General features: G+C 44.4%; 1 long non-coding RNA gene across 3 annotated transcripts in view; it reads left to right on the forward strand.

The window, feature by feature from the left end:
- Nucleotides 1-23558, forward strand: part of LOC113991666 — a 259176-nt gene that overhangs the window by 166448 nt on the left and 69170 nt on the right. For all 3 annotated transcript variants that reach the window (XR_005565202.1, XR_005565200.1, XR_005565201.1), the window contains 2 exons: nt 6736-6844; nt 11172-11289. This is a non-coding gene — a long non-coding RNA (uncharacterized LOC113991666). The remainder of the gene's footprint in view (nt 1-6735; nt 6845-11171; nt 11290-23558) is intronic.

Genomic DNA, 23558 nt, shown 5'->3' on the forward strand with positions numbered 1-23558 from the left:
GTCTGTCTTCAGGAATTTTGCAGTGGCAGTCCACCCTCTCTGTTTAGCACTCTGAACTTTTGTGTGTTTGCAGCTCTGTCTTTAGTGGTTCCTGGCCTCTGTGCTAACCAGGGACTTATTTGGGCACTGGTATTCAATGTGGCGTTGTGACACTTTCCAGTTTCCACTGGGCATTATCCTGAACAAGAAGGGCGAGAGTGCAACGGTTTTTCTCCCCTCTTGAGTTAAATGGGTTTCTTCCACTGCCCTCCCTTACACCCTTTTTTGTTTTTAGGGCTTCTTGACATGAAACAAAGTCATAGTGCTAAAGCCAGTGAATAGGGTCATGAATGTATTTCTTGTCCTTGACAGCAATGGTACTCAGCAAAGTGAATAACAGTTTAAAACTATGCAAGGGGACTGAGCATCCTCACATCAGCCTTTTGAGTGACTTTTGGAGAATGGTTTTACTTGCAGGTAGGTGGAAAAGCTTCCAAGCTCTTCTTCCTGAGAGAACAGTGTGTGGCTTTCACAGCAAGCCTCATCCTACAGATCAGCAAGTAACAGAAATCTTGCCTGACACAGGGAGCTTTCAGGGCAAGGACATGCACCCAGTAATGAACAAAACGTCAAAATGGCACAATCTCCCACCCAGGCACCTACTCTGTGATGCTCAGAGGTCTGTACAAAATCTGTAAGACGTTGATTAGTATCCCCACACAATAACTGTGTACATGACATTAACCAACAGACATCCTCTCTGAGTGTTATTTGGTCATTTGCATTACAAATATCCAGATCAATAAGAGCACATTCCTAACTCTTCATCTTATTTTTAAGTATCAATAGATAAAGTCCTGTTCCATATAAATAAATAACATGGACTAAATAAAGAGAACAGACTGAGATGCACTGAAGAACACAGGAGAGTGCAGCTACAGCTCTGGTACCTTTGGCACAAACAGACCTGTGCTGAAAATGCTCCTTGCCCAGCAAGTTGTTCCTCTGAACACAGAGGCAACAAAAGCTGACACGGGGCACCGACCTCTGTGAAACAGCTGCTTGTCTGACTGTTTCTGTCACAAGTACAAAGAGCTTTCCCCTTTTATTTATATATTTTATTTATTTATTTTTAATTGCGAGCTGTCACTGAAGGCAGAACCAAATCACTTCCAGAATAAACAGGACAAGGGGCCAGTGTGAGCAGGGAAGGCTGTGCAGGGGGAGTGGATGGGGTGCTGTTTGGAGCAAATCAGGTGTGTTCTCTGCAGGACCCAGGGAGCTCCCAGCAGAATAGGAAAAGACAGCATTCCCGTGCCAGGAGCGGAGCTGGCCTGGCAGCGCTGCAGAGCTGTCCAGCTCTGGAAGCTCAGGTGTCTCCAGGCATGCACATGGCAGCTCTTGTTATCTCACAGCAGTGACATCCTGTGCCTTTCACACTTCATTTTTGCTCTCAGAAAAAAAGCCCCACTGCAATATTCAGGGTAAAACTGTGCTCATTTATGAGTGGGTCTGTGAAAAAATAATACTTTGTGCTCTGCTCTGTCTCGTCGCTTTGATGAGGAAATAGTGTAAGATCTTTGATATCTACAAGTCCTTTCTTAGGGGCCGGGTTTATTTTAGATACCTTCTGCTTGGGCATCCCTTTGTTGTAATGTCTGTAGAAACACGTAATGTTTGCACTGGAAGTTCTTTACTCAAAGGGAATTTTTGATCGATGGCAAATCGGGAGCTACTGTTCATGGTCTGGGATAGCTGAGAAACGTGGAAGGGGCTGAACTGAGTGTCTGTGTTTATGTTCCAGGGAAGAGGCCCATCTGGACTTGCTCTGCCTTGTGCCTTGCTCTTGAGAGGTCCCTTTGCAAAGCGACAACTTTCTTTCCCAATGACAATTACTCGTGCCCCTCTCAGCCACGCTTGGCAGTGGCTGCCTGATTGCCAATATTTACCTTGCTTTATTACATTCCTGTAAACTTTGGTTGGCTATCAGAGCCAGTTGATGACTCTGACAATTTGGAATCCGAAGGGCTCTTATGAAATTAAACACCGCCTTTGCGTGCCATCCCAGCCTCGGGATGGGCAAGTGAAAAGAAATGTTCCAAAGGTTGTACTTTATATAGCCACAGACTTGACCTCTAAGTGCCTTAAAAGGGCTCACATACTTAAAGGTGCATTACCAGGCCTTACACTAATTCACTGTGATAGCTAAAGTGCTCTGTGTGTACCACAGGAGACCAGAAGCCCTTGAGGATCCTTTAGAGCAGAGCATGTGGGCAGTTAACATTATTCAGCTTGAATTTTGTATTTGCAGCCAGTCATGAGTGAAAGTAGGGGTGGAATATTTGCATATTGTTTCGGTATAAAGCTGGAAAAATGCTTCCATATGTGCAAGTCATGTAACTTCATCCTGTGTGTTTCTCAGATGCCTGGAAAACCCTAAATAAGACGAGGCCCCTTTTTTATTTTCCTTGTTTTTTCTTCTCTTCTTTTCTCCACTGAGAATTTCTTGGGAGCATTCATCCCTCCCTCTCTTTAAGTTTGCTGGTCTAAGCAGGAATACTTGAGACTGATTTTAATTCTTAACTAGATGGACATGATTTATTAATTCACATTTGAAATAACAATTGCAGTCAGAAGGAATCAGCTGAAAGCCTTAATTACATTGGAAAATATGCTTCAGTGTAGCATGGCCCCATCCAGCTTTCAGAATGCATAATTATAATCATTTTTTAATTTTTATATTTGAAAAATTGTGATGGAGACCAGACTCTGCTGGCTACTCACACTGCTTCAAAGCGATGTCTAAATCAGAAGTGAGTCTTTAAATAGATCATTTTCTTACTTGCTTGTTAGTGCCCAACCACATATGTAGACTTATTGTGCAGGGTTTGGCCTCGGTGTTTTGAGTATTATTTTTACATCTGAGCCAACTAGCAGTTTCTGTGCCCAATTCCAAGGAAAAAAAGATGTTAAACTGTGAATGTGCACTGGCATATGAGCTGAGATTAGGTAATTTGGGAGCACTCCATAGAAATCACATATGGGCTTTGGAGACTGGGAGTTCATTCCTGTTCAAACAGTGACCAAATGGGGAACGGGGAAAGCAAGATCAAGGTAATTAAAAAAAAACCCAACAACAACAACAAAAAAAAAAACCAACAAAAAATAAACCACTGAACCTCCTGAATAGAAAAAAGGCACCACAGAATGAGAAAGAAAAAGCAAAGCCTTCCTTGCCTTAATCTTGAAAAAATATGACAGTTGAGGGAGGAATTGGCTCACTTGACCCAAATGAGGTAACACATGAGCACTTCTAGCTTTGATTGCGGTTCCTGTCACCCTTCTGTCCCTTGAGACTTCTGAGTATCTTCCTTCGTTCCTTGTCTGTCTGTCTTCACTCCATGTTTGTTGTTTTCTGACCATCTTTTCCCCATGCCCCTGTGCCCCCATTCTGTTATCTGGGTTAGCTCTTCATTAAGTTCCCCATAAACCTGGGACAAGTTAAGGGAAACTGCTGTGAAGTCAGTCCGTGTGAGACAATCGCTTTGTTATGCCCTGATATCCTGGGGGAAAACATTCCCTGAGGGCTACAGAGCTCGAGTGGACTGCAGGGTCTGTTCATCCAGTGTAACAACCTGGAAAAGGTATGAATTGGCTTATGGAAGAACAGCATGACTGGCAGCATGAAATCCCAGCCCCTGCCCTCTGGAAAAGAGACGGTGGAGCTGCAGAACGAGGAACTGTGGGATTCTTTGTTGGCTTTGCCTGACCATCTGTGAGGGGCAGGAGCCCTTCCCCCTTGGAATGTCCCCAGGCTCAGCCCCTTGGAGACAGCAGAGAGTGAAGCAAAATGTAGTAAATGGTCATATGGGATGATGGAGAAGGGGGATGGAGAGGGCTGAAGGGGAAGAGGAGCAGCTGAAGGAGCTCATAGTTCAGCTTGAGTAGGAGAGAAAAACCTAATCCAAAACCTCATCTTAATTAGAGTGGAGAAGGGAAGAGAAGGGTTGTGATGCTCATCTGTTCAAGGCCAGAGCAGCAGCTGGGGACTGGTGTGTGCTGGCCACCATAAAAGCCACAGGGTTATTTTCTCACTCTAAGCACAGGATAAAGCAAGTCTTTCAGGTGTTGGAAAATGCTAAAACTTTTCCCTGACAGGATGATACTGGATGAGGTGTCCTAAAGAAAGCAAAACTTCCTGAAGACAGATCTGCCCATCCCAGAGGCAGAGGTGGCACCACTGACCACACAGGCTCTGATTGTCACTGTGGCAGCAAAAATAACTTTTTTTTGCACCTTTATCTACCAGGCTCCAGATAAGGAGCACAGTTTGCTTACCAAGGTATTAGAAATAGATTCACAAATGCTGAAAATGTGTACTTCTTCCTCAGCAAAGGGCTCTTCTCAGGATTTTCCTGGAACAGAGTGTTCTGAAATCATACACAGGAGTAGAAGAGTAATTGGTTAAAACAGGGGGAAGGAAATATCACTTTAACCACTCTGTGTCCTTGACTAATGTTAAAAGCTTTTACCTTTTTTTCTCCAAACTTGATGAAACTTCTTACACCTGCACGTGTGCAGAAATGTACTTCTGAAGTAAAACATGGTAAGTGCTCTTCAGAAGTCATTGTTAAAATACAGAGGAGGATCCTTCTTTTATTCCGAGTCCTTCCCTCAGATGTGCACAAGTCTTCAAATATTTTTACAGGAAATCAGTATGGTGGAAAGCCCTTTGTGGTTATGACTTACCTGATGAAATAATTCCACTTATCCTTGTGCCTAAAAGGTGGAAATGACACAGTTTGTCTGTGCTCTTCCTTAGCAGCTTTTACCCAATGTAGCATTGACAGTATTGAACCCCAAACCTACATGACCCACCTGTGGGTGTCTCATTACCTCTTCAGATCTTCCACAAAACTTGTCCCCTTTGCTCTCCTCCCTGTGGGCCCACTGAGGGCCACCACCCACTGCCTGGCTGCTGAGCCCACATCGTGTGCAGTTTGGCCTTCTTTTTGTGTGGGGCTTACTCAGACCTGAAGTGGTGTCTTGCCAGAGCTGGGACACACCTCAGAACTTCCCCAGCAGGCTCCTGACCTCTCTGGGACTGGGAAACGGCCCCTTTATAAAAGAGGTTTGTGGATGTTGATAGGAAAAGGCAAGGGGAGAACTACCAGGGAGGCTGTGTCTGGTAAATTCACCTCTTCTGTCTCTTCGCCTGACGAGCGATAAATAAGGCGAATGCGAGACCGTGCTTGGAAATATGGGAGAAAAGGACAATTTTTTCTGCTCTTGGCTTGGCTTCCGACAGTGTTTGCTGCCTGCCAGCGTCAGGTGAGTTACAGACACCGGGTCATCCTTGCCTGCCTGGAGCCAAGGGGGCAGGAATAACCCCAGGAACACTGTATTTCCTGTCACTGACGAGTGGTGTTCGCTGCCCCTCTGGATACAATCCCCTGCCTGGTGGTTAAAAAGGAGGGAAGTTATGTCCAACTGTTTGTCCATCCTTTCCCAGCAATAACGCTGCTTTAACATGGACATGCATCTGTGTGGATTTTTCCCATATGCAGATGCACAAATATACAGATGCCCACCCACAGACGTGAGTGTGATGCTCCTGTACGTGCCCAGCTCATCAGCTGTCTGCCTGAGGAAAGCACAACTAAGCTCTGGGCAAACTGGAGGTGAAGGAAGGGAATCAAGACTGCTCTCTGGAAGGGGCAGACAGTTCCAGTGAGCAGTGCAGCTCAGCAGCTTTGGAAAGGGAGGATTTCTGAGAGCAGAAAACGTTGTTGCTTTAGGATCTGATTTTATTCTGAATGTTTGAGTACTTAAGGAAGGGTAACACCACAGCAAGAGCAAAGTAAGACTTGTTGGTGCAAAAATCATCTCCTTACCTGACCCCCAGAACGGAGATTTCCGAGCATTAAGCACCTCTGCATTTGTCCTCCTTGGCCATGAAAGAAGTTTATTTTTATTCCCATTTTAATGTTAGGAAACTGAGAATCAGGGAGACAATAATTTGGCCTTCCAAAGCCCTGTTTAAATAAGTAGGTATAGAAAGAGGGCAGCGTGCCAGGAAAAGAAGGTCTTCTGAAAACATTTCTGCAAACATCAAGAGGGAGCCAAATGCTTTCTGCTACGCTGGCCCTCCTGGGAAGGACATTTTCTGCAAACCTGGCCTTAATTGGTGCTGAGCACTGGAAAATTCTGGTCCTCTACCCAGCATTTATGGCATTATGGGTCAGCGTGGTGTATCTGTAGCATTAGGCTGTCCAACCTCTGATTCAATCTTTGCCCTGGCTGTACATGCCCAATTTATTTTGTTTTATTTGTGAAGAGGAAATTCAGGAAGAAAAAGAATACACTTTCCCCCCCTTTCTCTGCTTTTATATTTTTTTTTTCTGTCCTTCTCATCTTTCAGCCTGGGATTTACAGTAGCGTGGCCCATCCTACCCCCTTCTAAAATGCCCTGGAAAGGAGCCATCTGTGGGTTCCCTCTGTTGCTACATTTCCCAGAGAGCTTGCAGAGTGACATTAATTGTTTTGATGGCATGCACCTATTCGTTGTTGCACACCACTGCCACCTCTCCTGCCTTTCTGGATTTGCCTTCCCTCATCTCATAATCTCGAGCTGCACTCAAATATTTGTGTACCGTCAGCTCAGAGGGAGTCAGGGCCCTCCAAGCAGAGATGTCCCAAAGCCATTCCAGCGGGGGGAACACATTTCATACTTATCAGGCCGTTTGCTGTGTACAGGTGGGACCCACCCGCTCCGCGTTATCGGAACCGGCTCCTCTCTGGATTCTTCCCCCTGGGTTGGCTGTGCAGGATCGGAGCACGTCCCCTCCACGTTCCCTTTGCCGAGGTACAAGTTGTTGACTGCACGAGGAGCTGACATTCAGTGCTGCTCACTCTTCTCCAGCAAAGCCATGGAAATCTGCTGGACTTCCCGGGCAATATTAAATCCCAAGCAAAAGCTTTATAAAAGCTACCTCAGAACACTACCAAATTATTAGTATTCTTTCTCGTAATACAGATGAGGTCTCATTTTATTGAAAGAAAGGGAGAGAAAGAGTGTGGTGGTTTTTTTCCCCAGCCCTCTTGGGAATTATTTTATTGAAAATATCAAAACCGGGAAGATTTCTGCGGTGCCAGGGGTCAGAATCTTTGACTAGTTTGTTGTAATGTGAACATATAAAAATTCACTCGGTGCTCATTCTCTGCCTTTTATTTAATGTACATTCCAGGTAGTTCCACTTTGATTCTTTACATTACTGTCCCTAGCACTGACATTTGCCTTGAGTGTTTTAAATTTCTTTCATGAATTCTGAAGACGGAAAAACTTCAGGAAAATCACCACTGGCTTAATATATATTGATGTACTATTACCAGTGGAACGAATTTTTGTTATTCCAACTGACACTGAATAAACAAGTGCTTTCTATTTCTTCTGAGAAGCTCTGACTTGAAATATCCTTCACTGTAATATCTCCACTTAAAAATAGCATTTTCTTACTGGGTCCCTGTGAATCATATCTGCATACCTTAATGAGTAAGTGTTTAATATTTTAATTTCTATTAATACAGAATGGTAAGTGCTGCTGGAAGTCAGCTGAAGTAACTACTATGGCAGGCAGCTAAGTTACATTTCTCCCTGTGCATCATTGTCATCATCACCAAGTACTATCAATATAAGGACCAACCAACTCCTAATTTCAAAGGAACTGGGTTTTTCAGTGATTGCTAAGGGCAGAGTTGTCACGCAGACCCTTTATTGTGACAATGATTCATGAGAAGAAAAGAAATCAGCTTGATTCTCTCATCACCAGTGACATTTTCTTTGGACTGGCAGTTAAATTTTTTTTTTTTTTTTTTTTGCTTATAAATAGATTACTCTAAAGTCAGGTAAAGGTGACAATATGGAACCCCTGTAGATATTTATGTTAGTCATCTTTTAGCATAAACCTGGGCTTTAAAGTGAGATCTCCAAACACAACCTCATTTCCTCAACTTTTTTTTTCCCTTTTCTTACAAAAAGAGGCAAGTTCATCTGGGCTGTGTGTTTAAATCCTGTGAAGGTTTGTGTCCAGCTCTGAATTAGGCAGTGTCTCTGATGGCAAGTGATAATCCTGATTTGGAACAACTCTGCTCCCTGAATGCTGGCTCTTCTGCAAGCTGGCATTGCTTGTTTTAGGCTGTGTTGGCCAGTGTTAAAATGCCTTTAAATTCCCCCAAAATGACAGCTAAGGAAAGTATTGTGTTGGTGTTTTGAGACAGATCTTAAAAGAAGGACAGCTTTTGTCTGAGATCATACACAGCATCAGGCACAAGTGCTTCTGGGGGGTTATGAAGGCTCCATCCATGCAGCTGGGAATGCAGGAATATTGCTGATGCAAAGAGGAATGTGTTTCTCAGGGCTGCACTGTGCACCTCCATGATCTGAGATGAGAAAAACATGCCATCAGGATGTCTTTGATTGCTTTAACCTTTCTGTCCTCCACACTGAGGCAGCCCCTGGAGCCGCTCTCTTGCTTCCAGCCAAGATTCCAGCCTCTTTCCAAATATTCCATTTTAAGTAAGCAGGTGGTTGAAGTCTTCCTGAGTCCAGGGACATCTTACCCCCGGCAGGGTTTAAACCACAAATGAAACAAAGGGAAAAAACCCCACGGAAAACCAGAGTGAACCTGGGCCGGCGCTCGCGTCTCTGCTTCCGACTACGCAATCCGTGTTCTGGGAGTAAACTCAGTTCTGCGTGTTTAATCTGACACCTTTTGCAAGCAACACACTCACTCAAAACACCAGCAAGGAATAAACACCACCAGCCCTCTTGTAGATCTTTGATTGGGTAGCTAATTCACAAATGATTGACTACCCAAGTAGTGGGAGCATATGGAGGCTCTGTGAGCGACTGTCAACACGAGGAAAGTAGTCGGGGAAGCCAATTGTTAGGAACTGAAAACAATAGCGAACAAGAAAGTCCTTGAAGGAATGTGGCACTGGGGCTGCTCAAAGCCTGGATTTATGAAAACGCAGGGCCAAAACAAAAGAAGATGGCAGCATCATTTCCTATATGTGCTCCTCGTTGTTGGTTATTATTATTCCAATTTTTGACACTTGAATGAAATGTGGTATAATTGGGCTTCATAGCTGCTGCTTCAGGCGACATCAATTGCCTTTTTTAAAAATGATGATGGCGTTGAGGGAGACTCTTTTTTTCCTTTTTATGTTTGGAAGCCGCCGCGCTCTCGGTGCCACTCGTACAATACACGAAAGGGGCATTGTACTCCTGGGAGGGTCTGCAGGGCTGGGGACTGATCCCAGGAAGAAATATGAGATGGAGAGGCAAAGTAAACATACTGTAGGATGTTATGCTAAAGCTAATCCCAAGATATCCCTTCTTCTCTTTCCCTGCCTGGGCTTTCCTTACCAGTAGCTCGAGCCTTTCACTTCCTTCCCTGAGTGTGCAACATTGCAAGTGTGTGCAAGAAAACTCCATTCCCTGCCTTCCTTTGCTTTGATTCAGTAATCAATTCTGTCAAGTTTGAAGGACCTTAAGCTGTCATGAAAGGAAAATCATTCCCTAAACTGTGTTTATTTCTGCTACAAAAAACCACCCCTGAATCTTTTGTTTGTATTGATAGGTGTAGTGCAGGAGTTGGTTGGCTTATTTTGACTCGGGGAGGAAATCAGATGAGAAGCATTATGTTTTTCAAAGTTGTATTCAGCAGGGAAAGGGAAGATGTGTATTCATCATTCTGCTTTTGCATTGAGAAGCAATTCTTTAGGAGGTAGAACAAATCTTTAAAAAATAATGCTGGAAATACTCTAATGACTCAGGAGACTGAATGAAGCTATTGTGGCTGGATCCTTTGTGGGGGATAGATCCTGCTGGGCATGTTTTAAATACCGTGCCCCTCATTTCTGATACACCCCAGCACAGAGCAGCATTTCACCTCGGTGTTCCCAAGGGAACTCTGGCCCCCTCAAAGCTGCTGGGGTGTCCTGCCCTTACAGCCTGCATGTCCCCACCATTAAGGTTTGGGTGGTGATGTCCAGCTGAAAGAAGCAGAGGATTTTTTAGCTGCAGTAGGTGAAGCCTTTGCACTGCCTGAATGAAGCGGGACTGGTGCTGGAGGAGAGAAGGGAAATAAGTTGAGCCACATCCGTGTAGCTTTAAAACCAAAATATTTGCGTGTATTGAAGGCAGTTTTTCCCTTCAGACAGACCCAAATGAAGGGTCTGGATCCAAACACCCCCAAATGAAGGACCATCTGTACTGTAGCTCTGCCGTAGCTGCTTCCCAAAAAACCTGCCAAGGGATGCGCAGGATGTAGCCCCTGTGCCAGGTGCTGTCAGCAGCAGTTGGATGCTGGTTTCAGACGTCAGGAGGATCCTTCTAAAATTAACACACGCATGCAGGCCTGCACAGGTCCCCAGGTGAGCAAGACTGCTCCCCTTGGTGCTCTCAGGCAGAGAACTTTTCCCTTTTTCCAAGGCCTAAGTGTGTACATAAAGCAAAGGAAATGCCACTCAGAAAAAGAAGGAGCATAAATGGGGAAACACAACCACAGTAACAGAAATGTCAGTTTATGATGTACAGCTTGTAGACAAGATGTGTGTGAAATCCCCCTCCACGCACACACACGTGGGTGTGAACTGTATTTTGGGCAGCAGTCCTTGTCATGGAATCCTTGAGTGGTTTGGGTTGGAAGGGGACCATGAAGATCACCTCATGCCAATCCCCCTGCTGTGGACAGGAACACCTCCCACTAGACCAGGTTGCTTCAAGCCCCGTCCAATTTGGCCTTGAACACTTCCAGGGATGGGGCAGCCATAAATTCCCTGGGCAACCTTTTCCAGTGCCTCACTACCCTCACAGTAAAGAATCTTATCCTGATATCTAATCTAAACTACTGTCTTTCAATTTGAACCCATTTCCCCTTATCCTGTCACTGGAGACCATTGCAAATAGTCTCTCTTCATCTTTCCTGTTGACTCCCTTCAGGGACTGGAAGGCTGCAATTCCTTGCTGGGTCACACAGATGCCAGGGGTAGCCGTGCTGGTGGAGGCACATCCTCCCCTTCTCCCAGCATCTCCTTCTGACTTTTCATTTTCACCAAAATGCCAAACTTCGACTACTTTAAGGCTCTGCTAACTGATAAAACCCTCTTCTTCTTCCTCCTCATCTTAGTGAGATCCCAAGTGGAGGATTCCTGGTGACAGCCAGCGCTACTGCCGGGATCTGGGAGCTGCCTGCGGGCGCCGAGCTGGAGCAGAGCAAGCAGAGTCAGGAGTGCTCATATTGACAGGTAACTCTTGGAACTTCATTGCCTAAAGACACAAATTTCAGAGCAGTTCTTGGGTGTAGGCGTTTAACTACTAATGATTTAGAATCTTTAAACAATTCTAAAATATTCTTTTTAATGAAATCTTTGCCGTTAACCTTTAACTGCTTCCAGTTCACAGAATGCTTTACAAGAAAGGGCAGGAAATCAATAGCTCTAAAAAGCAGAAGCAGCAGCCCTGGTGCATCAGCATGTGCATATCATAGTGGTGTGCCAGTGCCAGGCATTGCCCAGGGCAAGCAGGGGGTGACACACAAGAACTGTCCCTCTGCCTGCCTCACTCGTGCATCATAATCTGGCTCATGGGGAAAAGGGATGAGGATTGGTTTTCATCACCAAGCCATTATCAGGGGAACCTGGGGAAGTGATGTTTGTCCACACAGGAATCCTCACATCCATTTATTTTTGAGACCTCGTTAGTGTGAGTACAGCAAGCAAGATTTTGACCTGTTTTTGGTGTTGTGCTGATCCTGGAAATTCTTGTTACTTTTGTGACTCTGCTACAAGTACTATAAAACAGGAAAAGACTTAAAAATTAATTTATCTTCTTCTCAACCTCAATTTGTATCTCTATGCAAACAAACAAAACACACACACACCCATAAACCCCCTGTTCAGTGAGCTTTCCTGCTTTCCTTTGTTCAGCTTTTCCATGCTTTTGTCTTAGATGTTAGAAGGTTGGACACAAGGTCATCCACAACCCATTTCATGTGGATACAGCAAGTCAGTTCAGGTCTTCTCCCCCTCCCCTCAATTCATCTGAAAGCTCTGCTGTGCAGTAATGGGGCTGAAAACACAGCCCTCGTGGTGCAAAATAAAAATGCTGCCGTTCCACAGGACTGCTGGGAAAGGATGTCCCAGGTGAGCGTCTGTGCAACTCAAAATGGGTTGTTTGGGTATGTCACATATGACTTCAGCAGTAGATTAGTGTGAGTTTGAACCCTTTTAAGCAGAAGCTGGGAAGGGGTTAGAAATACTTCTGTCATCAATAATTACAGGAACTTCTGTTCAGCCTTTGCTGCTCCTCACGGCCTGGGACATCCTCCTTGTGGAGCCCAGGGAAGGGCAGTGCAGGGAGGATATTATTGACGGGTGTCACAACCCCCCAGCGTGTGTCACTTGCCGATAGCAATTACTGTGGTGGCAGGGCTCTGCCCAAATGTTGCCATGGATATGGGCTGTGATCTCCTGTGAGTTGTTTGCCCAGTTTCTGGAGCTGACTCCTCTGTGTCTTAAACAATTATTGAAATCTATATGCTCTCTTTCCCTGTCTGTAAAAATGGGCTGACTCCCCTCACTAGTGTATTTGGAGAACAAATTAATAATGTCAGGCACTCAAGAGGAAAAGTTTTTCAATGTACATTTGCTCTGCAAAACTGCTCAATATTGTTATTATTTATTATTCTATGGACTCATCACTCTCAGCTCCCTTCTGCCAGAAGCTGCTTTGAAAGATGGATAAGTTGCACAGAAATTATTTTCCTTCGGTTTTCTTTGTGAGAAGGTTTTAAATGCAATGTGGGGAGGGGTGTTTTTGTGAGGGAGGGCAAAGGAAGACAAGCTGCTGTGATTAAATGAGTTTGAAAAGGTGGAACCAAGGAAAGATAACTTCACACCTAAAATTCAGATTGCTGTATTACCAAATTTTTTACTCAGATAACAGGCAGAAATACATAAGAGTATAAACAATCCTTTTAGTACCTGCAGATATGTTTATAACACTTCGGTTTTCTCTCTGTGCTGTCTTTCCCTCCTCGCTGGTACAGAAGAAGTAAAAGGCAGGCAGAGATGTGAATAGCCCTAATTACTGTTTGTGAATTCTGTGTTTGAGGTGGCTGATAGATACCAGCACTGCTCCTGTCTCACTCCCTACTTCCAGTGCCTTTCCATCTGGTGCAGCTCGGGCTTTACGCTCCCTCAGGTTGATGTGAAAACTCCTGTGAAAGCAGAGTCATTGATTTTTTTGTAGGTTTAGTGCCAGAGCAATTTTAGGTGGCACAAGGCTGATTTCCTTGACTTTCGCTTTCCTGCTCTTGATACTTCTGTGTCAAACTCAACACCTTTGCCAACACTATCCTCCTCCTCATAATAACAAAGTACTCAGCACCTCCTCCTCCTCACTAGCGCTGTCAGCAGGAGCAGTGGAAGGGTGCTACAGGCGACTGTGTTTGTTTTGACAGTGCCAACTTTCAAAAGAATCTGCTGAGTTAGTGGGAGGTCTCTGTGTGTTTGTGTTTCTAAACATAATTGTTTAATTTGGGGATATTTCACCACTGCGCATCTCGTGGGGAAGTTACAGCCTGGCCTTCAGTTCCTGCTTGAGAGAGACACTGTGGTGAAGAATTTGATGTGCTGCAGCTCTCTCATTTTGGAGACAGCTCATGACATGGAGGGACTTTTCCAGGTCTTCCAGTTAGTTGGTGATAAAGGAATAAGTAGTGGGGAGATTATTGTCCTGTGTTATTGTAAAAAGGCAGCTGAAGGCTCCATTTTGGTGTCACGTATGTAACCATTTATCATAGTAAAAATATCTCTGTAGTATCCATGGCCAAACCAGCAGGAGCAGGATCAGACCCTGGAGCTGTGTGGGCTGCCCGGAATGGTGGTCACAAACACACCCGAAGGGATTCTGCCTGAGTTAAAGGGTATCACTGAAGACAGATTCTCACATATTGTCTTTCAGGTGTCAGTGACAGGAGGTGCCATGATTTATGACGTGGCACAGGAATCCCTGATTAATTGTCTGGCGCTGCTGATGTGCAGGACATGACGTGCGAAGTGTTTTTTCCCAAGCATTTTATAAACGTAGTAGGCAGGGAATGGACTCTGAGGCTGAAGTCCCGACACTGGGGCTGCCTGCTCACAGAAAGTGTGTTAAATCATCCCTTTAGTCCTCCAGCCGCTCTCTCATCCCACTTAGGGGGCTTATCCCTCTCCTCTGAGTGCTCAGGGAGATCAGAGCCCAAGCCCCGCTCCTCGGGCTGGTGTCAGTGATGTGCACAGAGCAAATGCCTTCAGCAAAATCTCCGTGGCACCGAGGCCATTTACATAGAACCAGCAGGGCTATTTAGGTAGGTGCCAACCTGAAAGCTCCTTATTTCTGAGCTCCTTCAGGACTCAGACCTTGCAAGAGACCAAATGTAAGTGGATAAAAGGCTTTTGCACATGTAAGTCCAGTGGCCCCTTCACACCGGTGATAGAAGAAATGGAGACTCTGCCCAAACTCTATTGAAATAAAATCCTGCATTTTAATCGGTGGATTTCCCGCATTTCTCTGCATACTATTGTTTCTTTTTATTTTGCGGCATGCCTGCTCGATTCATGAGGCATTTTTGTGTCCTTTCCAAAATGTGGGATAGGCAGTGAACTCAGCTTCAGAGCCATAAGCCTTTTTCTTCCCCACCTAAAAAAAAATCCCACCTGCTCTCTCTTTATACATTACCACCCTGCCTACAGCTGAGATAGGGATGTAGGGAGACAGGGAGTGTATCTGTGAGCGTGCTGCTCATGCTTATATTCCAAATGAACATGACATTATCTTTGAACTTAAAACCACTTCTTTGAATAACTCCATTTTTTACATGGCACAACAGTGAGCCTCAGCTTATAACAAAAATACATCTGCAGAGGGAACTGGAGTTTAGCCTGCAGGGACTGGATCCGCCTGTTTATCAGTTTGTGCATACAGGGATGAACCCTGCAGTGGTCCTGCCCAAAAATGAAACTAAGGCATTTGCTACTCGGGGAACTGTGGGCAGCCCTGTGTGCCAGGGGATTAGGGAGGGGGAGGACTTCCAAAGGGAAAGGCTGCAGCCCAGAACTCGGGTTTCCTGGGGGTGGTGCAAAGAGGTGCTTCTTCCTCCTGGAAGTTTGGTGGCAGTTGAGCCTGTTCTAATCTTGAGCCGGGACTGTTCTCCCTCCTGCCATCCCCACTCTGTGCATTTGACAGTCTGTGGTCTGATCACCTGTGTGAGCTCCTTGGAGACACCCATCCATGTTGAGCCAGAGGACATATATCTCTTGCTCTCTCCTTTTGTGCACTGAAAGGATATTGTTTTGAAAGTCACACTATACAACAACCATTGCAGAGGGTGACTCTCAGCTCCTCTGCAAACAGAAGAGAGCTTTGCACACAATTCAGTATAAAACAAGGTTTTGTCTTTAATTAAATTATTTAATCCCCCTTTTTTTTTTTTGAGAGAGAGAGAAAGTCTTTTTTATGAGTTTAGAAACAAGGAGGCAAAAATTCTGGGTTTGTTTTTTTTTCAGGCTTGAATTTCTTCAGTCTCCTTGTATTGCTCATTTTTCTGCTCTGTGTTTATACTTCTGGGGAAAGGGGATGGCACTTGTTTGTCTCTATAAGGTTTGGGGTATGGGATGTAGTCTTATTTATAAAGTATTCTGTGCACTGGCAGTTGTAAGAATGAAGAGTAAGCCCCAAATACCTCTGTCTTATTAATTTTGGCATTAGCAAGACGTGTAATTTTTACAACTGAAGATGGCTTCTCCTTCTTAAAACAGTCCTTCCTGTTTCACGAGGTGAGCTGCGTTTCTGCTCTCTGAGGGGAATGGCCTGGAATTCACAAACCAGAGCTGAATGGCAAAAAAAGAAGGGGACAGAGAAATTAGGAAGAATGGCCAAATAAGCCAGGCATATGCACTGGGTTTTTCCTTCAGCCACGAGTCACACCCTGGTCCTCCTTTCCAGGCGAGCCGACCGAGGCAGGAAGACGAAAAGTAACTCTGATCCCATAAAAAGCTGGAACTTGAACAGGAATCCAATTAGCTCCTTTGTTTTAACATTAAACTGCCTCGCCTTGACCTGAGCCCACAGGTAGTGTTCCCGTCCATGGCTGTTGTCAGGCAGTTGTATGAATGTGTTACAGAATTAAATAATGTGGCATTGTGCTGGATGAGTAGCACTTACGCACTAAATTATCACAGCTCTCCCTGACCTTGGCAGCATCATAGGGTTCATATTTTCAGAAAGATGAATTGTTCTCAGAACAATTTCTTCAATGTTTTAAACACACACACTTTCCTTTCACCTTACGGATGCACTGCTTTTACCTTCCTGCTCTGTTCTGATTTTAAAAACACCGGTCCCAACACAGCGCCAACTGAAGTCAGTAAAAGAGCTCTTACTGGCTTCTGCTTTGGTACTTTATATACTCAAATTAGACCTGAGGATTTGAGCCTAAAATGGGAGAAAAAGATGAAGTGTACAACTTTATGGACTTCAAAAGAAAATCTTCTAGCCTAGTGTTTTCACATTCTTGGCCGCTCTTTTCCAGGATCTGAGGGCAGCAGGGCAGGACACAGTGATTCTCTTTCAAGGCTCAGCATCCCCTGGCTAACTTGTACTGTTTGTGTAGTCTTCTCTAGATTGTAGTTGAGAGCATGAATAAAGGACACATTTGCTTATTCTTTAACATGAATATTAAGGCCACATTGCACATGGGGGCAGGTATAGCTCAGCTCTGCTGTCTAATGTCCTAAAGGGTAACTTTAATCTGTTTTGATGAGTTACATTGTCCATATTCAAAATTGCCCTGTACTACACCTCTACCATGTCCTGAGAGAAAATCAGCTCCTTTAAACAAGTTATTAATTTAACATTAAAAACAAAGGAAAGGAGTGGAAAATATATGCTTGCAACCTTTTCTTGGAGATAGTTTCCCAGTGCAGTGTAACATAAACAGATTAACTGCAGTGTTTATTCAGTGTGAAAAAGCAGTTCCAAGAGCCCCAGGTGCTTGCCAAGTCCATAATTGTACCTCCTTAAATACTTTCATTACTTGGAAGTACAATAAGAGAAGCAGAGACACATGCTTTCTATTTTCTTGTCAACAAAACACCTCCAAGAAATTAAACTCTATGTTGTCTAGAAATTTTCAGCAATATTTTTTTCTTTCCCTTTTACCTTGAAGAGGAAGGGGGGCCGGGGACCCTTGTGGGTGCTGCTGCCCACTGCCACCCATGGGCCTATAAGTATATTATATATATACTATAAGTACATGTATTATATATATATATAGTATATTTAGTATGTAAATATACTATAAGTATAGTATATTTGACCTGTAAGTATATTCCCCTTCTCTTTTGGCATTGCCTTTTGTTTCATTGGTTGATATAAAGGCATGAAACCTTTCCCAGAGGCAGAATTGAGTGCCTTTCTTCAGCCTTGTCCTAATGTCCTTCCACGGAGCTGTCGTGCTGCTCCCTCTCAGCTAAGGAAAGAAAACTAATTTAAAGTGCAACACTAACCTGGAGTGTGATTGAAATGTTCCTTCTGAATGCATGTGGTAAAACTGGGCATCATTAAATGCCCACATGCATCTGCAGATAAGCCTTGGTGTAATCTGATTCTCAGGCCCTATCCCAGGCCTTATTGTTCAGATAACATGGGCAGAAATTTTGCTTTGAGGGCTTTATGTTTTAAGGAATGCCTCAGTCAAACAAAACTGCCTTTCTGAGCTTCTCCCTCCCGACTGCCAACCATATGTAGTCAAACCCAGCTCTTTGGGGAGAGGCGTGTGGCGGGTGAGATTTCTGCTTCCCACCAGTCAAAAGAAAAAAAAAAAAAACAACACAAAAAATCCAACAAAAAAAGTGAAGTTCTGCTTCAAAATTGCATCTGAACAAGTGTAACGAGAATTGCTCATCTCACAGCGAGAACAAGCCTGTGCAGTTACTCAAAATTTGGTCTTGAGAAAAGCAGCCTGAATATTTTATTTATTCCTCTCATATCCCTTTATGTCCCGAGCCTTGATTGCATATCTAAAAAGAAATTCCCTCATCTTTTTTTAAGAGGGGTTGTGATGTGCCGTGTTGCCTCACTCCAACTAGTTCCGTTTCGCGCTAACCCACGGTAATGAAAAGCGGCGCTTTCTCGGTGCTCAGTGGTAGGTGAAGGAATGATATCCATGTGATGAACCTGGGAAGGATTCAATTGTGTCATTATACAGAGCTCAGGGAGATGCTGAACAATGCACACCTGGAATCTTAAAAGTCCTCCTTTCTCACTGGAGGGGGGAGGTCTTTCTCTGGGAGGAACTCAGCTCAGAAGTAGCTCCCGCAGGACGGCCGAGACAGCGAGTTTCCCGGGGCCTGTTTGTAAGGAGACATCTCCCTTCCCGGGCACCCACGGAGCCTGGCACATTGTGCTGTGCTCCAGTCACAGGGCCGGGGATACAAAGTGTGACAAGACACTCACCAGCTTTATTTCCCCGAATCCAACAGCCCTTTTTAAAGGCAGAAGAATGTCTGTGTTTCTACATCAATTTAATAGTTTGCCTGTAGATCACATCCCTTCCTATCACAAAGAAATCATTGTATCCTGCTGTGTAATTAATACACATGTACGGTGTGGCAAACATTTTCCTGTAGACTGCTTATTTTGCCTGTAAATTACAGGAAATCCTATACAATACACCTGGGAGCCCTGCAGCTTGAAATTAGAATACAAACCATCCCCACCTCCTCTTGCTTGGCTTACCAGTCAAATTTCGAAACTCTTTTTTTGTTTGGATGTGTAATAAATTGTGATAGTGATGAACTCACTCACTACTATTCAGCTTAAAATTAATACAGGTTTTAATTCTGAAATGGAACCGGTTTATGGCTCATGGAATTGCTACAAAGGGATGAAACCGCACAGAGGTTTCTAGTTGTGGATTTTGTTCTGACACACATGCAACACACAAATTTGTAACAAGATCCCTACAGTTTAAGGTATATTGGCAGTAAAATCAATGGCCAAGCCTTAGTTCTGTGTGATGTCACATCTATATGAGCCCTGAGATCGTATTAAAACAGCAACAGCTGTTACCTGTTGGAGACACAGAGACTTTTAAAAGGGAGGCTCCATATTTTCCCTCTCTCGCTGCTACTCTGTGAATCTCAGTGACAAAGGAGCCCTCCAGGAAAACAGTAGTGCCGACTGCCAGAGCACATGGACCACCAGTCCTCGTTAGTTTGGTGCAGACTAATCACAGGGCATTACCTTCATTCCGTGTATTTTTGGTGTGTGTGGACAGGGGGTGTCCGCTCAGAGGGCGGGTGGAGAGAAGCAGAAAATATTCCCAGCCTGTCCCTGGTTTGTGACCTCCGTGCTGTAAAATGTGCAGCTTTATCTCTTGCTGTCGAATAAACGCTCCGGTTCAGGAAGGGTACAGGAGTTTAGGGAAAAGACGGCTCGGAGCTCTCCGGTGCTCCGCGGGCTGCTGACGGCTCTGGTGGAAGCTGCTTCCCCAGAGCGCTCTGCCAGACATAATCACATCTCTACAGGTGAGAGAGGTAATTCAGGCTCTTTGAAGCTCTCTCCTGGCTCCAGCTCCTTCCCTCTTAAACTAGGAATGGCAGTTGCATCTGTTTATTAGCAAGCAGCAGAGACCAGCGAATTTCCATCGCTAAAAAGATCTCTTAGAAACAGAAGCAGGCCAAATCCTGCTCTCCCTTTCAGCAGGGGAAATCCAGTCAAAATCAAGGCTCACACCGAATCACTGTTGAGCTGCCTTGAAGTTTGACAATGCAGTTCAAAAAAACATGTTCTCCTGAAAGTGTAATAAGAGGAGAGTTGTATGCAGCTTCCCTGGGGGAGCAGTCCCGGTAGGAATTGCTTCGGGGTGTGACTGGTTGATTTGGGTGAGGAAACAGGGAGCAGAAGAAAAACAAGGTCTTACTGGGTGAACCCAACTGTGCATTTTTTACAGTTTCATTTCTAACTTCCCTCCATCAAAGGTACTCTCCCAGCCCTGGGCACTTTAGCAAGGTCTTATTTGCAGGATTTGAAGAGGGGTGTTTAAACACACAGAAACCGAAAATCTGCTCAGGCCGAGACTTCATCAGTGCCTCAGAAAATCAGAAACACCAAAAGCACTTGCTTTGTAAGGCTTCTGATGCACTGGTGTCATTGGGAGCTGTTACTTTAAAGCCATGATGTCACTGTGGAGAAATATGATGTCAGGGCTGTAAAAGAGGGAAATAAAACTTGGCTAAAATTCCTTTTCACATTTGGAAGTTTCCATTTTCCGTTAAACAGAAAATACTCTGTTCTCTTTCCTGCGACCTTCACCTTCTTTATAAGTACCCCTGCCAAGAGTGCTAGGGGTACACAGGAACCACCATTCCCCTTCTCCCAGTGGGAATATAGCTACCTTTTATTACTAGAACTAGTTCTTTCTTTAATGGTTTTGCAGTAAAAGTTAAAAAAAGAGTGTGAGAGAGAAGAAGAAAGTGGCCTTTTTAACTACTACAAGAGGTATTAAATAGTCAGCCAACCTCTGGAATCACTTCTCATTTTCCATGAAGCTGGGTAAGGAGTGTTATGGAGTTTTTTGGGTAAGGTTTATTGGACCTTCACAGTAGGACTACAAAAATGTGGATACTCTGATTGGTTTTGTTTAATAAGGCTCAAGGCTCCTGCCTCTACCTCGCTTTAAAGTCTTATTGCCCCTTAAATTTTCCCCAGGGTTTGAGTCCATAGTTTGAAACAATCATTCACATGAATATCATTTGGTCTTGTGCTGCAGGGGGCTTGTACCTTCTGGATTTACTCAGTCCCATGGAACTGGGTAGCTTCTTGCAGGGTCTTCTGGTGATATCTTAGATGACTGATATGCCCTTTTCACACATCACTTGTCCAAAAACCTGGGAAATCAATAGAGAGTTTGCATAGACACCAAAAGTTATACATCCAGGCTGTGACTGTGTATCTGCAAGTTGGACTGGGGTGGGTGGGTGAAAAAGGTGAATTGTGGTTTGGCTTTCAACTGCTTCCTCCTCTTCTGGTAATGATGTAGTCACGAGCTTTTGAATTTTTGGCCTGTTTCCATCCTTTAACATGACAATGGCTCTCAGCTCTCACCAGGAGTGAGCAAAGCAATTAGGAACAGATGAAATGACTCAAGCTCCCATTAGGCTTAAACTGAGCCTGTTCGTAGGAGTTTAAGTTTGTTGAACTTCAATCTTTTCCTTTATTTCCTGTCCGTGTTTTTTTCTTTCTGGCTTACTATCCCCTGTGAGGTTCTGCCACTGGTTTTGCTACTGGAAGCGGGGAGATTTAAACCAGTAAGAAACAGGTAGTGAAATAAGAATGGCAGACAAGCCACATTTTATATGTCTGAGAGTCCCAAATAAATACTGATATTTCCTCAGCTCATCTGAACCAAATTCAGATGAGTCTTGTCATTCTGGTCTTGTCATTTACTGATTATTGTTTCCTTGGTAATGCAGAAGATGGACTGGTGTTTAGTCACTGTTTACTCCATTTACTCCATCCCTCCTTGCTGTGTCTGAAAGCTTATTTTGGACATGGGATTGATATAACTGCTGAAAAGCTGGTCAAGCCAAAGGCGTGACTGTGGCCAGCACCATGATATCCCCTCTTTTGGCATGTTGGGAGTTCCAGTTACAGGTCAGGAGCCCATCCCAGCTCTCTGTGGTGCCTGGAGACCCACCAAGCCTCCTGCACTCGGTGAGAACAGTTTACAGCCATCTTCTCAAGGAGCATCAAGACCCACCTCCTTAGGAGGGTTCACCTTGGAGGTGGAGCCGAGTTTTCCATGGTGTGTTTGGGAACAGTTTGTTTGGGGGATACTTCAAACCCTCTCCTGAGCCTCTTGGATTTTGGCATTAATGAAGACTGACTTTTGCTCAGGTGTTGTTCTTCCTCCCACCTGGGCACTCCAGTTCAGTTCTGCTCGCTGTACCTGTCTCACATTGCTGGTGAGGCTCTGTCACCCTGCCCACAGTTCCACTGAGTGTCAAACCCAGTCCTGACTTAGAGCTGCCACTGGAAAGGGAATGGTCTGGGTTGTGTTTATCCAAGGCAGAGAAATTATCAATTAATGGCAGGAAAACCTGAGACGAAGCATGCATTTGTTTAAGAGTGGCTCAGTGTTTGGTAAACCTTGTTCTCACACGGGTTTTTTGGGCAGTATTTTAGGCAGAGCTTCTTTGATGATGCTGGATGTCAGATTAAAAGGACGAGTAAAACAAATATTGTTTCTATGTGTTACTGGTTAGATTATCTTGTTTAAAGTAATACTTTTATCATCTGACTATTTTTTCTAACCAGCCTAGAAATGCCAGAGGCTCAGCAAGCTTGGTAGTTCTTCTGGTAGGTGAAAGAATCATGATAGGAGTGGATATTCCCAACCTCGCACAACTCTAATTAAGAGTAATTCTCAGTAATGGACTTTGGCTGCAGGCTAAATAAATACTGCTCCTGAATATTTTTCTTAAATCATGCAGGATTGTATTAATTGAAACTCTCACATCTTCTAGATTGAACCCAACTCCACATTCTGCAATGTCTGTCTTGTCTGTGTTGCTGAGGTGCCTCTGCTACCAGCAGTGTAATTAAAGGCATGGCTGTATTACCTTTCCAACCTTTTGTTACAGGGGTCACATGTTGCCTGGCCCCAAAAAAATATCTTTGAGCCGAAACATGGCAAACAGACCACTGGAAAAACAAGATCTTGGATTTATAACTATCTTGAGTCCTTTCCGAGGGGTTGGATGCAGCTGTAAGTGCTGCAGGATTTCAGGCAGAGGACAGGAAGGGAATGTATGTGATATAAACATCACTGCTGCTTTCAGAGGGCTGGATTTGTAGGCCCTCAGATTTTCCTCAGGCAGGCTTCTCTTTGGGGATATCTCTCAAGAAAGGGAGGAGGTAGAATGACTGAAACCTGGTTTTGATTGGAAGGCTTTAAGTGCAGGGCAAGGTGAGAGGAGAGGGACACTGTGACCAGCAGTGTGGCAGAGCATCAATTAAGCTGCTCTTCCTCTTTCCTTCCTTTCCTGCATGAATTCTGACTTCATTGTGCTGCTGCTGAGCATCCATAAAGGACCCCTACTGAATTCCCAACTTGCCATATGTTCCCTGCCAAGTACAGGGAAACAAGGCAGCACAGTGATGGTGGTGGAGGAGGCCATGAAGGAAAGGCAGCAAGGGGAACTTCTGCTTTGCAAAGAGCACCAAGTGCACACATGCAGAAGGCTGGTGATGTGGGGGGCACAAAATGGAAGGGAAAAATGACTTGTCTCCTGCCAAGCAGGAGAGGGCAAATCCACCCGGAAATTAGCAACATTCTCAGGTTTCTGGTGGTTGTTGCCAATAGCAGAGGGGGGAAAAAAGCAAAAAGAAAGAAAGGATCTGAAGTGTGCTTAGCACAGGATTCATATGAAAAAAAAAGAGATTAGGATCAGATTTTCAAAGGCGT

The sequence above is a fragment of the Pipra filicauda genome, unplaced genomic scaffold, assembly GCF_003945595.2.
Source record: "Pipra filicauda isolate LSUMZ 115617 unplaced genomic scaffold, ASM394559v2 scaffold118_size2161507_pilon, whole genome shotgun sequence".
Lineage (NCBI taxonomy): Eukaryota > Metazoa > Chordata > Aves > Passeriformes > Pipridae > Pipra > Pipra filicauda.